General features: G+C 47.1%; 1 long non-coding RNA gene across 1 annotated transcript; it reads left to right on the top strand.

Annotated features, from left to right (window-relative positions):
• Nucleotides 1-55: 55 nt before the first annotated feature.
• Nucleotides 56-20,579, top strand: LOC140709138 (uncharacterized). Its single transcript, XR_012089530.1, has 2 exons — nucleotides 56-510; nucleotides 19,127-20,579. It is a non-coding gene; the product is annotated as an uncharacterized lncRNA (long non-coding RNA).
• Nucleotides 20,580-21,929: the final 1,350 nt, after the last annotated feature.

Raw genomic sequence — 21,929 nt, 5'->3', positions numbered from 1 at the left:
CGGCGGCCGCCGGGGCCCTTCCGTGGCGTCACACAACGCAGCCAATGAGGAGCACCGTCACGACGATCTGGGTGGGCGCTGGTTGCGCCCGCTCCCGCGTTCCGGGAGGAGGCTGAAGAGGCGCCGGCGGTAGGCACTCTCTTCCTGGGCCGCTGCGCGCCGCTGGGGGCGCTGCGGCTGCCGAGTCTCCCAGCGCTGGCAGGAAAACAGCTGGAGCCAAGAGGGAGCGGCGTGTCGAAAACCTGCTTCTGGGAACAAAGCGTAACGTGCAGGCCGAATCGCGGGCCAGGGAGGCGTGGCACTGAGGCGACCTGGCCAGCCTAGGGGCCTGAGGGAGCTCAAGAAGTGACAGGTCACGATGGGCCGAGGTGGCCCAGTAGAGGGATGACCCCAGGGGCAGATGTGACTACCAGATAGGTGACTGAATGACTCAGTCCCCAGGTGGCTTGATAGGCTAAGGAAGCCCTAGTAGCTACGTGACCCGCTAAATGGAGAGAGAGGAGAGAGAAGGTGAGGGTTAGATTGACTCAATTAAGTAGTCAAGGCAGTCCACAATTGGGTAACCTGGCCATCCAGGGCTTTGAACTGTTGAAGGTAAAATGCAAACGCCTCTTGGGCGTGGCCCCGAGTCTTCGCCTGCCCTGGATTATGCCTGCTTCTCCCTATTTATTAATCCCTATTTGTTTTTGTTGTTTTCTATTTTTATTTATTTATTTATTTATTTATTTATTTATTTATTTATTTTGAGACTGAGTCTCGCTCTGTCCACAGGTTGGAGTGCAGGGGCGCGATCTCGGCTCACTGCAACCTCCGCCGGCCGGGTTCAGGCGATTCTCCTGCCTCAGCCTCCCAAGTAGCTGGGATTACAGCCATCCGCAGCCATGCCCTGCTAATTTTTGTATTTTTAGTAGAGACGGGGTTTCACCATGTTGGCCAGGCTGGTCTCAAACTCCTGACCTCAGGTGATCTGCTTGCCTCAGCTTCCCAAAGTGCTAGGATTACAGGCGTGAGCCACCGTGCCCGGCCTGTTTGTTTTATTTTGTTTTTCAGACAGGTTCTCCTTCTGTCACCCAGGTTGGAGTGCAGTGGAACTGTCATGGCTCACTGCAGCCTTGATTTCTGCATCTCAAGGGATCCTCCCACCTCAGCCTTCGGAGTAGCTGGGACTACAGGCTCGCGCTGCCATGCCCAGCTAATTTTTTTAAATTTTTAATAGAGACGAAATCTCACTATGTTGCCCAGGCTCTCTCAGACTCCTGAGCTCAAACAATCCTCCCCCTCAGCCAAGATGTGAGGCGCCCGGCCCAGCTATGTATGAAATAAGCTAATATATGCAAAGTGCTTAGAATAGTACCTGGCACATAAGCATCATATGAGTCTTCCATTATTATTATTCGCTCGTTCCCTGGGCCTGTACCTTTATAGCCTAAAACCCTGAGCATACCCTCGGCGGGTGAGGGAGGAGAGAAAAATCTCCACTTCGTTTTCTAGCTGCTTTTCACTGTCAGATTTACCACTTAATAATCACCTGCTCTTTGCCCAGCGTTTTTTCTGTTTTTTTGTTTTGTTTTGTTTTGTTTTGAGACCGACTCTCGCTCTGTAGCCCAGGCTGGAGGAGTGCAGTGGCGCAATCTCGGCTCAGTGCAACCTCTGCCTCCTGGGTCCAGGTTCAAGCAATTCTCCTGCCTCAGCCTGCCGGGTAGGTGGGATTACAGGCACGCACTACCATGCCCAGCTAATTTTTATATTTTTGGTAGAGACAGGGTTTCACCATGTTGGCCAGGCTGGTCTTGAACTCCTGATGTCATTATCCACCCACCTCAGCCTCCCAAAGTGCTGGGATTACAGGCGTGAGCCACTACCTGTAATCCCAGTGGTGACTTTTAAAATTATTTAATTTTTTGTAGAGATGAGGTCTCACTGTATTGCCCAGGCTAGTCTGGAACTGCTGGGCTCAAGTGATCCTCCCAGCTTGGCTTCCCAAAGTGTTGGGATTACAGGCAAGAGCCACGCGCCCAGCTGCTCAACCAAATCTGACTTCCACCCATGCTTTGACTGAATTAGGCTTTTTGGGTTTTGTATTTATTTATTTATTTATTGAGACGGAGTCTCGCTCTGTTGCCCAGGCTGAAGTATAGTGGCACGATCTCTGCTCACCACAAGCTCCGCCTCCCGGGTTCATGCCATTCTCCTGCCTCAGCCTCTGGAGTAGCTGGGACTACAGGTGCCCGCCACCATGCCCGGCTAATTTTTTGTATTTTTGGTAGAGACAGGGTTTCACCATGTTAGCCAGAATGGTCTTGATCTCCTGACCTTGTGATCTGCCTGCCTCGTCCTCCCAAAGTGCTGGAATTACAGGCATGAGCCACCGTGCCCAGCCTTGTTTTGTTTTTAAAGACAGGTCTCTCTGTTGCTGACTCTGGTCTCAAATTCACAGGCTCAAGTAGCCCTCCTGCCTCAGCCTCCAAAGTAGCTGGGATTACAGATGTGAGCCATAGCAACCCGCTCTCTGCCCTCTAAGTGTAGAGCCTCCTTCACCTCTCTATAATTTTTCCTTTAGTAGGCTAATAATCATCATGAAGCATTCAGGGGTCACATCTCTGGTGACTCCAAACACCTATTCTAAAAGCAGAACCAAAACTGACCATACTCTCTGATTACTATGTATACACTGTGGTCACAGCCTAAATTAATTTTTATCGCATTCTTTTGTAATTGTTTATAAATATTTTTCTCATCCCAATCTGAGCATCTTGAGGGCAGGCTGCTGTATATTATTTTTTCTATTCCCAGTACCTAGCACATAATACATACTATTTTTTTTTTGAGACGGGGTCTTACTCTGCCGCCCAGCCTGGAGTGTAGTGGTGCCATCTCAGCTCACTGCAACCTCCGCCTCCCAGGTTCAAGTGATTCTCCTGCTTCAGCCTCCTGAGTAGTTGGGATTACGGGCACGCGCCATCATGCCTGACTAATTTTTGTATTTTTAGTAGAGACGGGGTTTCACCATGTTAGCCAGGCTGGTCTCAAACTCCTGACCTCGTGATCTGCCCGCCTTGGCCTCCCAAAGTGCTGAGATTACAGGCGTGAGCCACCACGCCCAGCCAATACATAATATATGGTTTTTGAATGTAGATGGATAAAGATGGGAGGAAGCCAGAGAAAAATGAAAATTGAACATTAGCTGCTGACTCACTCCCTTTTCAGCAGCCCTCTTTACCTCATCTTTTCAGGGTGTACTATCTGTCTATATAAACTATCTGCTCCTGGCCAGGTGCAGTGGCTCACACCTGTAATCCCAGCATTTTGGGAAGGTGAAGCAGGTGGATCCTTTGAGGCAAGGAGTTAGAGACCAGCCTGGCCAACATTGCAAAACCCCATCTCTATTTAAAAAAAAAAAAAAAGTAAAAACATTCTTTTCTTCAAGACGGAGCCTCACTCTGTTACCCAGGCTGGAGTGCAGTGGCGTGATCTCGGCTCACTGCAACCTCTGCCTCTCTGGTTCAACCAATTCTTCCTGCCTCAGCCTCCTGAGTAGCTGGGACTACAGGCGCGTGGCACCATACCTGGCTAATTTTTGTATTTTTTAGGAAAGATGGAGTTTCACCATATTGGCCAGGCTGATCTCAAACTCCTAACCTCGCAACCCACCCACCTTGGCCTCCCAAAGTGCTGGGATTACAGGCGTGAGCCACCACACTCAGCCAATGTAAAAACATTTTAAAAGTAAACTCTCTGCTCTCTATTTTCCTTAAATAAACCCTCTTTTTAGAAAAAATAAAAAGAAGGTCAGGCACTGTAGTTCACACCTGTAATCCCAGCACTTTGCAAGGCCAAGGCCGGCAGATCACTTGAGGTCAGGAGTTCAAGACCAGCCTGGCCAACATAGTGAAACCCTGTGTCTACTAAAAATACCAAAATTAGCCAAGCATGGTGGTGCTCACCTGTAGTCCCAGCTACTCAGGAGGCTGAGACAGGAGAATTGCTTGAACCTGGGAGGCGGAGGTTGCAGTGAGCCGGGATCATGCCACTGCACTCCAGCCTGGGTGACAGAGCAACACACCGTCTCAAAAAAAAAAGAACCAAATATCTCTCATTTTCCTTCTAAATACTCCAGAGGGGAATAAAGTGTGGGTTAGATAAAAGTGAAACAAGAATGGCCATGTGTGACTGATAATTATTGAAACCAGGTGGCATGATGTGAGGGTAAGGTTAATTATATTCTATAATACTTTTATATATGTTTGGAATTTGTCATAATAACATTTTTGTTTTTGTTTTTGTTTTTTTTTTTTTTTGAGACGGAGTCTCGCTCTGTCGCCCAGGCTGGAGTGCAGTGGCCGGATCTCACCTCACTGCAAGCTCCGTCTCCCGGGTTTATGCCATTCTCCTGTCTCAGCCTCCCAAGTAGCTGGGACTACAGGCACCTGCCACCTCGCCCGGCTAGTTTTTTGTATTTTTTAGTAGAGACAGGGTTTCACTGTGTTAGCCAGGATGGTCTCGATCTCCTGACCTCGTGATCCGCCCGCCTTGGCCTCCCAAAGTGCTGGGATTACAGGCTTGAGCCACCGCGCCCGGCCTATAATAACATTTTTGTAAAAGATACTTTCCTTTATTTTTCCTTAGCACAGTTGAGACAAGCATAAAATAAACTTTCCAGGCTGGGCATGGTGGCTCATGCCTGTAGTCCCAGCACTTTGGGAGGCCAAGGCGGGTAGATCACTGAGCCCAGGTGTTGAAGTCCCAGCTACTCAGGAGGCTGAGGTGAGGGGATCACCTGAGCCCAGGAGGTCGCGGCTGCGGTAAGCCTTGATTGTGCCACTGCACCTCAGCCTAGGCAACAGAGCGAGACAGACCCTGTCAAAAACATTCCAAAAAAAGTTCCTAAATGCTGAGATAACAAAACAGCAATGAGTAGAGAAACAGAAAGAAACCATTAAAAAAGCTGTAACATATAGATTTGTGATTCTTCCTTAGCTTGCATATTCCCAGGGTTTCTAGATGGTATTATACTTAAACTCCTGTCTTCTAAAATAATTACAATCGCCGGGCCAGCTGTGGTGGCTCACGCCTGTAATCCCAACACTTTGGGAGGCCAAGTCAGGCAGATCAGCTGAGGTTAGGAGTTCAAGACCAGCCTGGCCAACATGGTGAAACCCCATCTCTACTAAAGACCAGGCATGGTGGCACATGCCTGTAGTCCCAGCTACTGGGGAGGCTGAGGCAGGAGAATCGCTTGAGCCCAGGAGGCGGAGGTTGCAGTGAGCCGAGATCGCACCACTGCTCTCCACCCTTAGTGACAGAGTAAGACTCCGTATCAAAAAGTAATAACTACAGTTGCCACGTGTGGTGGTTCATGCCTGTAAACACAACACTTTGGAAGTCTGAGGCAGGTGGTGTGCGTGAGCCTAGGAGGTTGAAGCTGCAGTGAGCCCCGGATCATGCCACTGTATTCCAGCCTGGGTGACACAGTGAAACTGTGTCTCTTAAAAAAATAATAATAATAATAATTACAATCTAGATTCAAAATGACAAATATTTTTGAGCAACTTGTCTGGATTCTTTACTTCCTAGCCCTGACGCTGCAGAGAGGCCACAATTTTGGGACCCCGCTATTGGCTCTTTGTTCTTCCTGCCTGGGCAGGCTCAACCCTTTGGGTGATGGTCAGGGCCTGGCAGTCTCCCTAGATTGCTGCCTTACTGAAGGCACCAGAACGACCTTTTGTCCCATCTTCCTGCCCTTCTCTTTTTCAGCAATGATGCTAAGGGTAGAAGAAGTGTGAAAATGTAGATGCACAATTACATGATATGTTTACTGTGGTAACTCAGAGCATCTCAGCAGTCCTCGGATGCTCTCTACACAAGGACTGGTCAATCTCTTCCATTTGTACTGCATTTACTAACCTAAATCATTGAGTTCTTTGCCTCCTGTGCAAGAAATTTTCTCTCATTAGTTCTCAGCCACTGTTCCATGTTTTACATATATTTCTAAGTTTATTTCCCTAAATGAAAAAATCTCATTGAGGATTTTCTTTTTTCTTTTCTACTACTTTGCTACTGTAATACTTAGAAAATAATGTTCATGTCCAGGCCTGGTGGCTCACACCTGTAATCCCAACCCTTTGGGAGGCCAAGGAGGGTGGATCACCTGGGGTCAGGAGTTCAAGACCAGCCTGGCCAACATGGCAAAACCCCATTTTACTGAAAATAACAAAAATTAGCTGGGTGTGGTAGCGCGCGCCTGTAATCCCAGCTACTAGGGAGGCTGAGGCTGGAGAATCGCTTGAACCTGAGAGGCAGAGGTTGCAGTGAGCCAAGATCCCGCCACTGCATTCCATCCTGAGTGACAGAGCGAGACTCTGTCTCCAAAAAAAAAAACAAAAAAAAGCAGCAGCAGCTAGACTGGGCATGGTGGCTCACACTTGTAATCCCAAAACTTTGGGAGGCCGAGGCGGGTGGATCATGAGGTCAGGAGTTCAAGACCAGCCTGGCCAACATGGTGAAATCCCGTCTCTACTAAAAATACAAAAATTAGCCAGGTGTGGTGGCGGGCGACTGTAATCCCAGCTACTTGGGAGGCTGAGGCAGGAGGATCGCTTGAGCACAGGAGACAGAGGTTGCAGTGAGGCCAGATAGCACCACTGCACTCTATCCTGGGTGACAGAGCAAGACTTTGTCTCAAAAAAAAAAGGCCAGGCGCGGTGGCTCACGCCTGTAATCCTAGCACTGTGGAAGGCCGAGGCGGGCAGATCACAAGGTCAGATCAAAACCATCCTGGCTAACATGGTGAAACCCTGTCTCTACTAAAAATACAAAAAAAAAAAAAAAAAAAAAAAAGTAGCCAGGCGTGATGGGGGGCGCCTGTAGTCCCAGCTACTTGGGAGTCTGAGGCAGGAGAATGGTGTGAACCTGGGAGGCGGAGCTTGCAGTGAGCCGAGATTGCGCCACTGCACTCCAGCCTGGGCAACAGAGCAAGACTCCGTCTCAAAAAAAAAAAATTAGCCAGGACTGGTGGCGAGTGTCTGTAGTCCTAGCTACTTGGGAAGCTGAAGCAGGAGAATTGCTTGAACCTGGGAAGCAGAGGTTGCAGTGAGCCGAGATCGTGCCCCTGCACTCCATCCTGGGCGACAGAGCGAGACATGGCCAGGTGTGGTGGCTCACTCCTATAATCCAAGCACTTTGGGAGGCCAAGGAGGGTGGATTGCTGGAGCTCAAGAGTTCAAGACCAGTCTGGGCAACATGGTGAAACCCCATGTCCACCAAAAATACAAAAATTAGCTGGATGTGGTGGCGTGCACCTATAGTACCAGCTACTCAGGAGGTGGAGGTGGGAGGATGACTTGAGCCTGGGAAGCGGAGGTTGCTGTGAGCCAAGATCGTGCCTCTGCACTCCATCCTGGGTGACAGAGCCAGACCCTGTCTCGGATAATAAGAATAATAATGTTCGGCTGGGCACGGTGGCTCACTCCTGTAATCCCAGCACTTTGGGAGGCTGAGGCAGGGGATCCCCTGAGGTCAGGAGCTCGAGACCAGCCTGGCCAACATAGTAAAACATGATCTCTACTAAAAATACAAAAAATAAGTTGGACCTGGTGGCAGGCACCTGTAATCCCAGCTACTCGGGAGGCTGAGACAGGAGAATCGCTTCAACCCATGAGGCGGAGGTTGCAGGGACCCAAGATTGTGCCATTGCACTCTATCCTGGGCAACAAGAGTGAAACTCTGTCTCAAAAAAACCCCCAAAACCAAAAATAATAATGTTCATATCCTTATCATAATATCAAATTAGTAATCACTTCCTTCATGGGTTATATTCCTGATCTAGGCTAAGCTGCCATACCTGGAAATTCTGTTGACTGCCACAGAAAGCATGTCCAAGTGTTATAAAGTGCGGTCATATTCCCCTTGCCATTTTCTCATGTACTTTCGTTTTGTCCTTAAAAGTGGTATGTCTACTTTCTTGTCACTTAGCTACTTCTGAACTGAAAGTCAAATTCTCTTGTCCCTGGATTTCAGAACCCTTTGGCATGCCATTTGTAAAGATCTAAGCAGGGGCCGGGCGCGGTGGCTCAAGCCTGTAATCCCAGCACTTTGGGAGGCCGGGACGGGTGGATCACGAGGTCAGGAGATCGAGACCATCCTGGCTAACACGGTGAAACCCCGTCTCTATTAAAAAAAAATACAAAATAACTAGCCGGGCGAGGTGGCGGGTGCCTGTAGTCCCAGCTACTCGGGAGACTGAGGCAGGAGAATGGCGTAAACCCGGGAGGCGGAGCTTGCAGTGAGCTGAGATCCGGCCACTGCACTCTAGCCTGGGCGACAGAGCAAGACTCCGTCTCAAAAAAAAAAAAAAAAAAAAAAAAGATCTGAGCAGGATGATCCTTCCACTAGGGAACACTGATTCCCTCTCACCCTTATCTCAAATAAACTAGTCCTATGCAACTCTTTGCACCAGGGGTCAGCAAACTTTTACTATAAAGGGCCAGATAGTAAATATGTTAACCTTTGTGGACCAAGTGGCAAATCAAGGAAATTTATGTAAGTCAGTGTATAAGAAGAAAAATATTTTGCTGCAAATTTTTTATACATTAAAGTATAAGAGCAATTGAGTATAATTTTTTTTTGTAATCTATGTATAGTAATGAGAAGAATGGGATTCATTTGTTTGGAATAACATTCTGCTTAATTGGGATTCAAAGTTAGTGTACACTATTTAATGCTGAGCTTTTTTTATTTTTTTTGAGACAGAGTCTCACCCTGGTCACCTAGGCTGGTGTGCAGTGGTGAGATCTTGGCTCACTGTAGACCGCCCATCTGGGCTCAGGTGTTTCTCATTCACCAGTGTGAGGGGAGAGCGTAGGAAAAACGTTTGTTTGTTTGTTTGTTTGTTTTTTGTGTCAGGTTCTGGCTCTGTCACCCAGGCTGGTATGAAATGGTAATGGCATGATCTTGGCTCACTGCAGCTTCAATCTCCTGGGCTCAAGCGATCCTCCCTCCTTAGCCTCCCAAGTAATTGAGACCATAGATGTGCACCACCATGCCAGGCCATTTTTTAAATTTTTTATAGAGACGGGGTCTTGCTATGTTGCCCAGGCTATCTCAAACTCCTGGACTCAAGCAATCCACCCACCTCAGCCTCCCAGAGTGCTGGGATTACAGGCATGAGTCACCATGTCTGGCCCTAAATGCTGAGCTGTTAATGCTGATCTATAATGAAATTTTACATACTTCATATTTGAAAATGTATTTTCCTCATTTATATATATAGTGATGAGTCAAAAAAAAAAACCTTTAAAAAAAAGAAAATGTCTTTCACCTAGATAGCATTGGCAATACTAATGCCAGTCCATGAGCATGTGATTTTAATTGGGTATATTCATTGTTGGAAGGCATTTATAGAATTCTGTTAGATTCTTCTCTTGGTATTTGCCTGTTATTGCAGAGTAACCACCTTCAATTGAAGGTTAGGTACAAGCTACTCAATCTCACAATTAAATGGGTTTTGAAATATGTGAAATTCCATTACACTTGGCATCAAGATCTAGAAATTGCCTCTGCAACTGTAGTTTGAGCTGAGATGTCTCTGCTGCAAATTTGTGTAGGAATAGAGATCGTGCTTCCTGTTTTACCTTTTGACAGCACAAGAAGTATTTAAAGCACTTAAGGCTGGGCACAGTGGCTCATGCTTGTAATCCCAGTACTTTGAGAGGCCAAGGCAAGAGGATCATTTCAGCCAGGAGTTCAAGACCAGCTTGGGCAACATAGCGAAACCCTGTCTCCACACAAAAAAATTTAAAATTGGCCAGGCGTGATGGCTCACGCCTGTAATCCCAACACTTTGGGAGGCCTTGGCAGGTAGATCACTTGAGGCCAGAAGTTCGATACCAGCCTGACAAACATGGTAAAACCCCATCTCTACTAAAAATACAAAAATTATCCAGGTGTGGTGACATCCGCCTATAATCCTAGCTACTCGAGAGGCTGAGGCACAAGAATCGCTTGAACCTGGGAGGCGGAGGTTGCGGTGAGCTGAGATCGCGCCACTTCACTCCAGCCTGGGTGACAGAGTGAGACTGGTCTCAAAAAAAAAAAAAAAAATTAAAAATTAGCCTAGCTTGGTTGTGTGTGCCTGTGATCATAGCTACTTGGGAGGATGAGATAGGAGGATTGCTTGGGCCCAGGAGTTCAAGGCTGCAGTGAACTACGATTGTGCCACTGCGCTGTGGCCTGGGCGACAGAGGGAGACCCTGTCTCAAAACAAAACAAAATAAAGCAGCTTACCATTACTTGTTTTCTTTTCTTCTTTTTTTTTTTTTTTTTTTGAGACAAAGTCTTGCCCTGTTGCCCAGACTGGAGTGCAGTGGCACAATCTCAGCTCACTACAACCTTTACCTCCCAGACTCATGCAATTCTTGTGTCTCAGCCTTCCAAGTAGCTGGAATTACAGGCACATGCCACTGCATCTGGCTAATTTTTGTGTTGTTTAGTAGAGACAGAGTTTCGCCGTGTTGTCCAGACTAGTCTTGAACTCCTGGCCTCAAGTGATCCACCTGCCTCAGCCTCCCAAAGTGCTGGGAATACAGGTGTCAGCCACCACGCTTGGCCTTAACATTAGTTGTGATTTAAAACAATGTTAGTTATCATTGACTTTGCTACAGTATGTATTTTGTGTATAAGCAGTTTTTTGCCCTGTAATTTTAGGTTTAATTCTTTTTTTTTTTTTTTTTTTTTTTGAGATGAGGTCTTGCTCTGTCGCCCAGGCTGGAGTGCAGTGGCACCATCTTGGCTCACTGCAAGCTCCACCTCCCAAGTTCATGCCATTCTCCTGCCTCAGCCTCCGGAGTAGCTGGGACTACAGGCATCTGCCGCCACGCCTAGCTAATTTTTTGTATTTTTAGTAGAGACAGTGTTTCACCGTGTTAGCCAGGATGGTCTCGATCTCCTGGCCTGGTGATCCACCCACCTTGGCCTTCCAAAGTGCTGGGATGAAGGGGTGGCCTGCCCCTCCACACCTGTGGGTGTTTCTCGAGAGACTTGAGAAAAGAAATGAGACACAGAGACAAAATATAGAGAAAGAAAAAGTGGGCCCAGGGGACCCGCGCTCAGCTTACAGAGGACCATTGCCGGCACCGGTCTCTGAGTTCCCTTAGTATTTGTTGATAATTATCTTTACCATCTTAAAGATAAGGGAGTGGCAGGACAATAGGATCATTGTAGGGAGGAAATCGGCAGTAAGACATATGAACAAAAACCTCTGTGACATGAATAAGTTTAAAGGAAAATGCTGTGCCTTGAGATGCATATGCAAACATCTCCATAAACCTTTTAGCAGCATTGTTTCATCCTATCACATGGGGAGAAACCTTGGACAATACCCAGCTTTCCTAGGCAGAGGTCCCTGCGACCTTTGGCCCTGTACGTGTCCCTGGGTAGTTGAAATTAAGAGAATGGTGATGACTTTTAACCAGCAAGCTGCCTTCAGGCACTTGTTTAACAAAGACACATCCTGCACAGCCCAAAATCCATTAAACCTTGAGTCACCACAGCACATGCCTCTTGCAAGGACAAGGTTGGGGGTAGGGTCACAGATTAACAGCATCACAAATACAGAACAAAATGGAGTCTCTTATGTCTACTTCTTTCTATATAGACACAGTAACAGGCTGATCTCTCTTTCTTTTCTCCACACTGGGATTACAGGCGTGAGCCACTGCGCCCGGCCTTAGGTTTAATTCATTAAGAAACATCAGGCCTGGTGTGGTGGCTCACTCCTGTAATCCCAGCACTTTGGGAGGCCGAGGCGGGCAGATCACGAGGTCAGGAGATCGAGAACATCCTGGTTAACGTGGTGAAACCCAGTCTCTACTAAAAATACAAAAAATTAGCCAGGCATGATGGCACATGCCTGTAATCCCAGCTAGGAGGCAGGAGAATTGCTTGAACCCGGGAGGCAGAGGTTGCAGTGAGCCAAGATCGCACCACTGCACTCCAGCCTAGGCGAGAGAGCAAGACTCGGTCTCAAAAAAAAAAAAAAAGAAAGAAACATTACGAAGTTTGTAGCAAAAGCTAATCCCCAAAGCTATTAATTATTCAGTAATAATGGTTTAGAATGATTTTTGTCTGTTTTGAATAATTTCAATCTTGGCCCTGAGCTTAAAAAAAATTAATAAAACCTAATCATTGCTAAGTCATTGAAATGATGTATGATAGGACAAGTCAGGATATTTAGCTTCTGTTTCTGACAAAAAGTCATGTTTTGTGATGGTTAAACATGAGAGTGTAGGAACCTAGTTTTTAGATTCCTTCCTGGGCAGGGGTCGTCGCGAGAGACCACTCGACATGGAAGTCACAGTGGAGAGATTTATTGCTAGCGCGCTAGGGTCCTATGTCCGAAGTTGGCCACAGGACCCCGAATGCTTGTTACAGACAGTTTATAAAGGCAAAAAACCACAAAATTTTACAAAGCTTGAGGCGCAAGATGATTGGAGCAGGTTATGGCCTGAGCGAGATGTCTTACTTTAATTGGTTGGTTTGAACCTGGTTTGAACCCGCGCGGGGTATTTCCCGGACTTGTTCTTCTGTTTGAATTCCAGGAATTTGGGTGGGTGTTTTAGATAGCCACACGGACATCGGGCGAGTGCTTTAGATGGCCACCTGGTCATTGGGTGGGTGCTTTTAGATAGCCACCTGGTGTGGCTTTTCTAAGCTTCTAAGTTTCTAAGTCTAAAAGTCTAAAGGTTTCTAAGTTTTTAAAGTCTATAGGTCTCTAAGTTTCTAAAGGTTTCTAAGTTTCTAAATCTATTTTCAAGAGCAAATGAAATTCCCTGTTAACACTTCTAGTTCAATAACACATGGTAGATTGAAATATTTTGGGGAGCCAGGCTCAGTGGCTCACGTCTGTAATCTCAGCACTTTGGGAGGCCAAGGCGGGCAGATCACCTAAGGTCAGGAGTTTGAGACCAGCGTGGTGAAACCCTGTCTCTACTAAAAATACAAAAATTAGCCAGGTGTGGTGGCATGTGCCTGTAGTCCCAGCTACTCAGGGGACTGAGGCAAGAGAATCACTTGAACCTGGGAGGCGGAGGTTGCAGTGAACTGAGATTGCGCCACTGCACTCCAGCCTGGGTGACTAAGCGAGACTCTGTCTTGAAAAATATATATATTTTTTTCATGGATTAGTTTTAGATGAATAATGTAATAAATAATCATAGGCTCTAAACTCATTATTATTTTCCAGGACTTTATAAGTTTGCTCAACTAAGCCTTTTTCTGCTTCATACATAATTACCACCATCACTTGTTACACATCTTAGCAGATTCCACTTTGGGGTGTACTGAATTACTGTTTTCTCAACTTAAAAAGAATACATGTATATATAATGCACATATATATGTATATATATGTATATATGTAAAAACTCTGCAAGGCAGGGATTTGGTGCTGGGCTCTTACCTGTTCACTTGCCATTACTGAGGGAATCGTGGTTAGTTTCTTTGCTGACTAATATGCTTAAATTCAGCAGGTCATCACATCTGGTCTGAGGTCAAGTCTTTATTTATTTTGTTGTTGTTGTTTGCTTGTTTGTTTGAGACGGAGTCTCGCTCTGTCGCCCAGGCTGGAGTGCAGTGGTGCGATCTTGGTTCACTGTAACCCCTGCCTCCTGGGTTCAAGTGATTCTTCTGCCTCAGCCTCCCGAGTAGCTGGGATTACAGGCGCACGGCACCATGCCCGGCTAATTTTTGTATTTTTGTAGATACAGGGTTTCACCATGTTGGGCAGGCTGGTCTTGAACTCCTGACCTCAGTTGATCCGGCTGCCTCAGCCTCCCAAAGTGCTGGGATTACAGGTGTGAGCCACCGCGCCCAGCCTATGTATTTTTGAGACAGAGCCTCACTCTTGTCACCCAGGCTGGAGTGCAGTGGTATGATCTTGGCTCACCACAACCTCTGCCTCCCAGGTGCAAACGACTCTCGTGCCTCAGCCTCCCGAGCAGCTGAAATGACAGGTGCGTGCCAGTACGTCCGGCTAATTTTTGTATTTTTAGTAGAGACAGTGTTTCTCCATGTTGGCCAGGCTGGTCTTGAACTCCCAACCTCAGGTGATCTGCCTGCCTCAGCCTCCAAAAGTGCTGGATTACAGGCATGAGCCATCGCGCCTGGCAGAGGTCAAGTCTACTAGAGATGAGGGCCCACTCTGTTGCCCAGGCTGGTCTTGAACTCCTGGGCTCAAGCTGTCTGCTATCCTTGGCCTCCCAAAGTGTTAGGATTACAGGTGTGAGCCACCGTGCCCGGCCAACTTTTCAGAATATTGCCTATGGTTATTCCATGCACACTATTCAAAAGAGATGTATTCATCAGTGATTTTATACTCAGAATTGATACCTCAAATGAACAACAGCAATTGAGCACTAATGGTAACATCTATCAAGTTGTCGATAATCAAGGAAAATAATTCAAAATCATTTTTCTCTGGACACTTTTCTTCTGCTACTACAAACACAATTTAATGAATTCACCACCAGTAAGCAGCTTTCTTTGGCTAACACATAAGCCCCTTGGAAATTTACTTTTGCAGTTTCATTTTCATTTTTTCTTTTCTTTTTTTGAGACAGGGTTTCACTCTGGCACCCAAGTTAGAGTGCAGTGCCATGATCACAGCTCACTGTGGCCTCTATCTCCAGGGCTCAAGTGATTCTCCCACCTCAGCCTCCCAAATAGCTGGTACTATAGGTGTGTGCCACCACACCTGCCTAATTAAAAAAAAAAAATTGTGGGCTGGGCGTGGTGGCTCACAGCTGTAATTCCAGCACTTTGGGAGGCCGAGGCGGGTGGATCACGAGGTCAGGAGATTGAGACCATTCTGGCTACACAGTGAAACCCCGTCTCTACTAAAAATACAAAACAAGGCCGGGCGCGGTGGCTCAAGCCTGTAATCCCAGCACTTTGGGAGGCCGAGATGGGCGGATCACGAGGTCAGGAGATCGAGACCATCCTGGCTAACACGGTGAAACCCCGTCTCTACTAAAAATACAAAAAACTAGCCGGGCACGGTGGCGGGCGCCTGTAGTCCCAGCTACTCGGGAGGCTGAGGCAGGAGAATGGCGTGAACCCGGGAGGCGGAGCTTGCAGTGAGCTGAGATCTGGCCACTGCACTCCAGCCTGGGCGACAGAGCGAGACTCTGTCTCAAAAAAAAAAAAAAAAAAAAAAAAAAAAATACAAAACAAATTAGCCAGGCGAGGTGGTGGGCGCCTGTAGTCCCAGCTACTCGGGAGGCTGAGGCAGGAGAATGGCATAAACCCAGGAGGCGGAGCTTGCAGTGAGCCGAGATCGCGCCACTGCACTCCAGCCTGGGTAACAGAGGGAGACTCTCTCAAAAAAAAATTTTTTTTTGTACAGGCAGGTCTTGCTCTGTTGCCCAGTCTGTTCTCAAACTCCTGGGCTCAAGTGATCCTCCCACCTTGGCCTCCCAAAGTGTTGGGATTATAAGCATGAGCTACCACACCCAGCCTCATTTTTCATTTTTGTGCAGAAATTCTGATAAGATGTTCCATTTGAAATTTTCCTAGTTGTTTTTCTTTCCTTTCTTTCTATCTTTCTTGCTTTCCTTCTTTTTTTTTTTTTTTTTTTAAATCTGAGACAGGGTTTTCCTTTGTCACCCAGGCTGGAATGCAGTGGCATGATCACAGCTCACTGCACCCACGACCTCCTGGGCTCAGGCAGTCATCCCAGCTCAGCTTCCCAAGCAGCTGGGAACACAGGCACACGCCACCACTCCTGGCCAATTTTTTTTTTTTTGGAGTGATGAGGTCTTGCTGTATTATCCAGGATGGTCTCAAATTCCTGGGCTCGAGCGATTCTCCTGCCTCAGCCTCCCAAAGTGCTGGGATTACAGGCATGAGCTGCAGCGCCCACCCAAAATGTTCCAATTTTTCTGACTGTTACTTTCCTATAAATTGGTAATACTGTGATGACTGCTTAGTCTAAGTTAACATACATTTTATTCTTTTAGCACAGATACAGTGTCACTGCATAATAAACACAATACTCTGCAATTGTATGCTTTTTTTTTTTTTTTTTTTTTTGAGACAGAGTCTTACTCTATCACCCAGGCTGGAGTACAGTAGTGCAATCTCAGCTTACTGCAAACTCCATCTCCCAGGTTCAAGTGATTCTTCTGCCTCAGCCTCCCAAGTAGTTGGGATTACAGGCATGTACCACCACACCCAGCTAATTTTTGTATTTTTAGTGAAGATGGGGTTTCACCATGTTGGCCAGGCAGCTGGTCTCAAACTCCTGACTTCAAGTGATCCACCTGCCTGGCCTCCCAAAGTACTGAGATTATAGGTGTGAGCCACTGAGCCCCACCGTGCAATTGTATACAGTAACAAAATAATCTACACTTTGCCTTGAAAGTGTGACATTCAAAGTCTACTTTTCTAGCCTGGTGCAGTGGCTCATGCCTGTAATCCCAGCACTTTGGGAGGCTGGGGCAGGAGGATCACTTGAGGCCGGGAGTTTGAGACTACCCTGGGTAACATAGCAAGACCCCATCGCCACAAAAAAATTTAAAAAAAATTAGCCGTGCGTAGTGGCCCAAGCTACTCAGGAGGCTGAGGTGGGAGAATAGCTTTAGCCAAGGAGGTCAAGGCTGAAGTTAGCTGTGATCAACACCACTGCACTACAGCCTGGGCAACAGAACAAGACCTTGTCTCAAAAAAAGATAATTCTACTTTTCTTCTTTTGATACGAGAATGTGCATTGGCAATTTTTGTTTGTTTGTTTTTTGTTTTTTGTTTTTTTTTTTTCTTTCCTGAGAAGGCATCTTGCTCTGTCGCCTAGGCTAGAGTGCAGTGGCATGATCTCAGCTCACTGCAACCTCCGCCTCCCAGGTTCAAGCAATTCCCCTACCTCAGCCTCCTGAGTAGCTGGGACTATAGGCGCCCGCCACCACGCCTGGCTAATTATTTGTATTTTTAGTGGAGATGGGGTTTCACCATGTTGGTCAGGCTAGTCTCGAACTCCTGACCTCGTGATCTGCCTGCCTCAGCCTCCCAAAGTGCTGGTATTACAGGCGTGTGCCACCGCGCCTGGCCAAAATACTGCTGAGTTATAATTGCAGCACTCCAACTTGTAGTGCACTGAGCAGCAGCACAAAGGGATGAGAGTGCCAGGTACGTGTCTGCCGTAACTACTCAACTCTGCCATTGTGGTGGGAAAGCAGCCACACTATATGTGACTTTGTCCCAATAGATTTAGGTATAGCTTTATTCCAGTAAAACTTTATTTATGGGCCCTGAAATTTGAATTTCACATAATCTTCATGTATCCTGAGTTATTCTTTTGACTTTTCCCCCAACCATTTAAAGATGTAAAAACCACTCTTGGCTGGGCGTGGTGGCTGACATCCAACACTTTGGAGGCTAAGGCTGAGGCTGGTGGATCACCTGAGGTCGGGAGTTTGAGACCAGCTTGATCAACATGGAGAAATCCTGTCTCTACTAAAAATACAAAAGTAGCCAGGCATGGTGGCACATGCCTGTAATCCCAGCTACTTGGGAGGCTGAAGCAGGAGAATTGCTTGAATTCGGGAGGCAGAGGTTGTGAGCCAAGATCATGCCATTGCACTCCAGCCTGGGCAACAAGAGCGAAACTCCGTCTCAAAAAAAACAAAAAATGAAACAAAAACACTCTTTGCCCACAAGTCATAAAGATAGAGTTGGTGGGCAAGATTTGGCCCATGGGCTGTTGTTTGCCAAATTTAGGTCAAAAGTCTTCTGTATTGAATGTGTGCCTTTTGTGTTGTTCACAGTGTGACCCAGAACTTTTTTAGGGTCACTACCACAAATTATTATTATTATTATTATTATTATTATTATTATTTTGAGATGGAGTCTTGCTCTGTTGCCCAGGCTGGAGTGCAGTGATGCAATCTCGGCTCACTGAAAGCTCCCCCTCCCAGGTTCACGCCATTCTCCTGCCTCAGCCTCCTGCGTAGCTGGGACTACAGGCACCCGCCACCACGCCCAGCTAATTTTTGTATTTTTAGTGAAGATGGGGTTTCACCTTGTTAGCCAGGATGGTCTCGATCTCCTGACCTTGTGATCTGCCCGCCTCGGCCTCCCAAAGTGCTGGGATTACAGGCGTGAGCCACCGTGCCCAGCCTACTACCACAACTTCTAATAGATGTCTTCTCCCAAAAAAGGCCCCTGATTATAACCACACAGCCCTGATAAATTCAGTATTGGTTTGCACCTTACTTCGTCTCTGTGTCTGGCCCAATTCTCTAGTTCAGAGTATTCAGTTCCAGATAGCTTGGCACATGATCCAGGCATATCCCACAGCACTGTCAACAACTGTGCCAGATGGAGCTCCCTCATCTCGTTGTAGTATTCCAACCAGAAGGGTGACTTGAGCCATCAGAGTTAGGTTTTAGAACACAGAGCAAAGACCAAATACTACCCATACCCACAACACAAAAACTGCCTCTCTGATACCCTGTTTCGTCTGAGACTGGAGCTTAAAACACCAATTTTCAGTGCTGACTAAACATTTGATCACCTGCATAGCATTAAAAACAACAACAAAAAGCCCAATCCTAATCCCAGAAGACTCATTTACTTATTTGGCCTGCAGGGAGACCTGAGTACTATATATATATATATATAAGTATATATATTATATATATATACTTTTATATATATATAAAAAAGTAATGTATTAATATGGTTCAAATATAAAGTGATACAAATGGTATTTATTGAGAAGTCCTGCTCCCATCCCATTCAACTTGGAGGACCCTATAGTTAACCACTTCTGTTCATCTCTTGTGTATCACACAAATGTTTATGTAAGTAAAAATATTTTTATTTTCCCGCTTTCTTACACTAAAGGAAACATACCTACTCTTCTGCATCTCGCTTTATTTTTTTTTTGCTTTTTTTTTTTTTTTGAGACGGAGTCTCGCTCTATCGCCTACAATGGAGTGCAGTGGCGCAATCTTGGCTCACTGCAAGCTCAGCCTCCCGGGTTCACGCCATTCTTCTGCCTCACACTCCTGAGTAGCTGGGACTACAGGCACCCGTCACCATGCCTGGCTAATTTTTTTTTTTTTTTTTTTTTAAATAGGTGCATTTTACCACCAGTAAATGACAGTACTGGAAACCAACGAAACGACACGACACGATGCCTGGACGGACGGACAGACGGACGGAGATTCAAGAGTGGGATGAGAACCCCCAAAGTTCCCACGGATGCCGGGACGGAGAACCACAGAGCAGAATGAGGAGCCCCAGATGTGGTGCAGGCTGTGGGGGCCAGGCGTGGGTTGCAGGCTGTGGGGGCCAGGGGTAGGGTGCAGGCTGTGGGGGCCAGGCGTGGGTTGCAGGCTGTGGGGGCCAGGGGTAGGGTGCAGGCTGTGGGGACCAGGCGTGGGGTGCAGGCTGTGGGGGCCAGGCGTGGGCTACAGGCTGCGGGGACCAGGCGTGGGGTGCAGGCTGTGGGGACCAGGCGTCGGGTGCAGGCTGTGGGGACCAGGCGTGGGGTTGCAGGCTGTGGGGGCCGGGCGTGGCGTAGGTCCTTCAGAGCAAGCTCCTGTTTCACCGCCTTCTCAAAATAATTCCAGACAGATCACAGACATAAAAGTGAAAAACCATCAATGTATCAGAGAAGACCAGGTGTGGATTCCACCTTCTTGCTGGAATGGGAAGCCCTTCCTGGTCATATCGCAAGAGCCCAAACCAGAGAAGACCAGCGGGTCCATGCCTGTGAGATGGCAAGAGCCGAACAGGGCCTGCCACACCCACACGTGCCCAAAAGGCCCTTGCACAGGACGAAGGTGGGCCCCTTGGAAGGGGGCAGTGGTTGGGCCCCGCATGTGCACGTGTTGAAGGGCTGCAGTGCAGCTGGTGTGAGGGGACGCGGAGCTCCTGGCACTGACGCTACATGGTCTACTCGCCCTGTGCAGATCCTGGCGGGGGTGAGGGGTCCATCCACCTGCTGAGGGCCGGCAGTGGCGGGGGTCCTGCAGCCCAGCCTCCCCTGGGAAGTCGGGGGCCCGGAGGTTGGGGCGTGTGCCTTTCTCCCCTCTGCTCGCCTCAACACCATCCCTCAGAAGTGTGGCTCCCATGGGGTCTGCCTCCACCTCCCTGCCCCATCCAGCCACTGCTGGTGACCCAGGCTGCGCAGTGACCATCCAGCACCAGAAACGGGAAGGACTCTCGCCGGCGCCCCAGGCGGTCGCCACTAGTCCCGGGGCCGGAACCGGGGTGCATGGAAGCGGGCGTGGAGCTCGGGCCCCGGGTGGCCCCGGCCCGTCCAGGCGACCCCTCTCCCCGCGTGCCCTGTTCAGCCGGAGCTCGGGCCGGGGACTCGCATGTCCCGCCTGGCTAATTTTTTGTATTTTTAGTAGAGACGGGGTTTCACTGTGTTAGCCAGGATGGTCTCGATCTCCTGACCTGGTGATCCACCCACCTTGACCTCCCAAAGTGCTGGGATTACAGGCATGAGCCACTGCGCCCGGCCTGCATCTTGCTTTTAAAAAAATCTAACAATATATCCTGGAACAATTTCCATATCAGCATTTCGAGAGTTTCCTTATTGTTTGTTTGTTTTTATATTTGCATACTATTCCATTGTGAAGATAGACCATAGTTTATTTAACCAGTCTCCATACTTATTTATTTCCAAACTCTTGTTACAAACAATGCCATAATGTATAACTTTGTATATAAATCACTTCATATGTATGCAGGCATTTCTGTAGGAGGAATTTCCAGAAGTGGAGTTAAATGATAGATTAAATGATAAATGTGCATCTATAGCTATGATCAAATTGCCCTCCATGAAGCTTACAGCATTTTGTACTATTGCAGCAATATAGGAGAATACCTGTTTACTCACAGCTTCATCAACGACGTGTGTCAGAATGGGCTGGGCTTATGCAGCAGTGGCTTAACTATTTCTGACACAGAGCAATGTTCCTCCGCACAGCAGCTCAGATCCAGGCTGGTGGAAGTCCACCATCCTGAGGCTACACCAAATGGAACACTTCACCTTCTCCCTCAGTAGCTGAATTGGGGAACAGAACTGGAGAATCCCCATAGTTTGTTTAATAGCACCAGCTATTAAATCCTTCAGCCCAGTGGAAAATATGTTAATTCTGCTCACATTTTATGGGCCAGAATGAGTCACATGCTAAGCCTAAATTCAGAGGGTGCAGGAAATTGTACAGTCCATATTTTTAGAAGTAGAGGAGAACTGGATATTAATAAAATTATATGTCCAACTTTTAGATTCTTGCCAATCTGATAGGTGAAAAAAAATGTTCAGAGTAGTTTTATTTTGCATTGCTCTTATTGGGAGTGAGGTGAAGCATCTTTTCATATGTTCAAGGGCTATCATCAGTATTTTTTAAAACTTCTAGCCAATTCTAATGTGCAACCAGGCTTGTACCTCCTGGGGCTTTCCTACTCAGTTTAGATTTTCTGAGAGAAACATCTTTTCCCTCCATGATTAGGAGGACCGCAGTGACTGACCAAGCAAGAATTCATTCTATAGCTGAGACTGCCTTTTATGTAATAGCAATAGGGTGTCTCATTATAAAATGGCTTTCAGTCAATAACCATAGCATTCGTGTTATATAACCCATGTACCATAATGGGTGGCCAGATGGTCCTTCAGTAATAGAGCCGGAATTAGAAATCTTTGACTAAAAACAACCAAGAGTCAATGCTTAGTAAGAGTATTGCATCAGTGCCTGTTATCATCATCTCTATTTGAAAGAGGAAGTATTTTATAATTGATCTTCACTGAACTCTAATCTTTGATAGGGTAAGGTTTTTTTTTTTTTTTTTTTTTTTTTTTTTTTGAGACGGAGTCTCGCTCTGTCGCCCAGGCTGGAGTGCAGTGGTGCAGTCTCGGCTCACTGCAA

Source organism: Chlorocebus sabaeus, chromosome 19, assembly GCF_047675955.1.
Source record: "Chlorocebus sabaeus isolate Y175 chromosome 19, mChlSab1.0.hap1, whole genome shotgun sequence".
Lineage (NCBI taxonomy): Eukaryota > Metazoa > Chordata > Mammalia > Primates > Cercopithecidae > Chlorocebus > Chlorocebus sabaeus.
Note: the sequence above shows the minus strand (reverse complement) of the source record. Positions and strands in the feature narration are given on the sequence as shown.